This window comes from Bombina bombina, chromosome 1 (genome assembly GCF_027579735.1).
Source record: "Bombina bombina isolate aBomBom1 chromosome 1, aBomBom1.pri, whole genome shotgun sequence".
Taxonomy (NCBI): Eukaryota; Metazoa; Chordata; class Amphibia; order Anura; family Bombinatoridae; genus Bombina; species Bombina bombina.
In genome coordinates, this window is record NC_069499.1 from 1,468,581,668 (window position 1) to 1,468,584,125 (window position 2,458).

A 2,458-nucleotide genomic window follows, 5' to 3' on the forward strand; every position below is an offset into this window, starting at 1 on the left:
AAGTTTGCTTGATTTTCTTCTGACATGCGCTTCTCAGCATTTTGAAGCCTGATTCCTCTCAGAGTACAGTGTTTGTCAGAGGGATGTGAAGAGAGTATCACCTATTTTATTATTATTATTATTCTTTATTTATAAAGCGCCAACAGATTCCGCAGCGCTGTCCATGGGTACAAAAATAAAAGTACAGTACAATATAAAAAAGACACCGGACAAAGTTTAACCCCTTAATGACCGCAGCACTTTTCCATTTTCTGTCCGTTTGGGACCAAGGCTATTTTTACATTTCTGCAGTGTTTGTGTTTAGCTGTAATTCTCCTCTTACTCATTTACTGTACCCACACATATTATATACCGTTTTTCTAGCCATTAAGTGGACTTTCTAAAGATACCATTATTTTCATCATATCTTATAATTAACTATAAAAAAATTATATAATATGAGAAAAAAATGGAAAAAAACACACTTTTTCTAACTTTGACCCCCAAAATCTGTTACACATCTACAACCACCAAAAAACACCCATGCTAAATAGTTTCTAAATTTTGTCCTGAGTTAAGAAATACCCAATGTTTACATGTTCTTTGCTTTTTTTGCAAGTTATAGGGCCATAAATACAAGTAGCAGTTTGCGATTTCCAAACCCCTTTTTTTCAAAATTAGCGCTAGTTACATTAGAACACTGATATCTTTCAGGAATCCCTGAATATCGTTTGACATGTATATATTTTTTTTTAGAAGACATCCCAAAGTATTGTTCTAGGCCCATTTTGGTATATTTCATGCCACCATTTCACCGCCAAATGCAATCAAATAAAAAAAGTTCACTTTTTCACAATTTTGTTCACAAACTTTAGGTTTCTCACTGAAATTATTTACAAACAACTTGTGCAATTATGGCATAAATGGTTGTAAATTCTTCTCTGGGATCCCCTTTGTTCAGAAATAGCAGACATGTATGGCTTTTGTTGTTGCTTTTTGGTAATTAGAAGGGCGCTAAATGCCACTGCGCACCACACGTGTATTATGCCCAGCAGTGAAGGGGTTAATTAGGGAGCATGTAGGGAGCTTCTAGGGTTAATTTTAGCTTTAATGTAGTGTAGTAGACAACCCAAAGTATTGATCTAGGCCCATTTTGGTATATTTCATGCCACCATTTCACCGCCAGATGCGATCAAATTAAAAAAAAACGTAATATTTTTCACAATTTTAGGTTTCTCACTGAAATCATTTACAAGCAGCTTGTGCAATTATGGCACAAATGGCTGTAAATGCTTCTCTGGGATCCCCTTTGTTCAGAAATAGCAGACATATATGTCTTTGGCATTGCTTTTTGGTAATTAGAAGGCCGCTAAATGCTGCTGCGCATCACACGTGTATTATGTCTAGCAGTGAAGGGGTTAATTAGGTAGCTTGTAGGGAGCTTGCAGGGTTAATTTTAGCTTTAGTGTAGAGATCAGCCTCCCATCTGACACATCACACCCCCTGATCCCTCCCAAACAGCTCCCTTCCCTCCCCCACCCCACAATTGTCCCCGCCATCTTAAGTACTGGCAGAAAGTCTGCCAGTACAAAAATAAAGGGAATCTTTGTTGTTGTTTTTTAAATTGTATAGCATATTTACATATGCTGCTGTGTAGTATCCCCCTTATCCCCCAACCTCCCTGATCCCCCCCCCAAACACCTCTCTAACCGTCCCCCTCTGACTTTTTGGGGGCCATCTTGGGTACTGGCAGCTATCTGCCAGTACCCAGTTTGCAGAAAAAATGTTTTCTGTTTTTTTTTTTCAGTTTTTTTTCTGTAGTGTAGCTTCCCTCCCACATACCAACCCAACACCCCCTGATTTAGCTTTTTTTTTTTTTTTTATTTTATTAGCGGTATAAACCTGATTACCTATCCTATTACCAATCCTATTTTCTGTAGTGCAGCGTTCCCACCCGCTCCCTCCCTGTGCACGCGCCCGCCCCCTCCCTATCGTGCGCGCGCCCGTGTGCGCCCCCGGACATCCCCGCCCACGATCCCGCCCCCCTGCACATATCCAGGGCCATCGATGGCCGCCTCCCGGTACTGCTCCCACCCACCAACGAAGGAAGCCACCGATCTCCGGTGCAGAGAGGGCCACAGAGTGGCTCTCTCTGCATCGGATGGCCATACATTGTTATTGCAGGATGCCTCCATATTGAGGCATCACTGCAATAACCGGAAAGCAGCTGGAAGCGAGCAGGATCGCTTCCAGCTGCTTTCCACACCGAGGACGTGCAGGGTACGTCCTCAGGCGTTAACTGCCTTTTTTTTGAGGACGTACCCTACACGTCCTCGGTCATTAAGGGGTTAACAAACAAATACAGGGGGTATTGAGGGCCCTGTTCCTGTTGGAACTTACAATCTAGATGGGTAGGAGGGTGAGAAACAGGAGGTGGGGACTGCAAAGGTGAGAATGGTGTTAGTGTGGAGTTGGATGG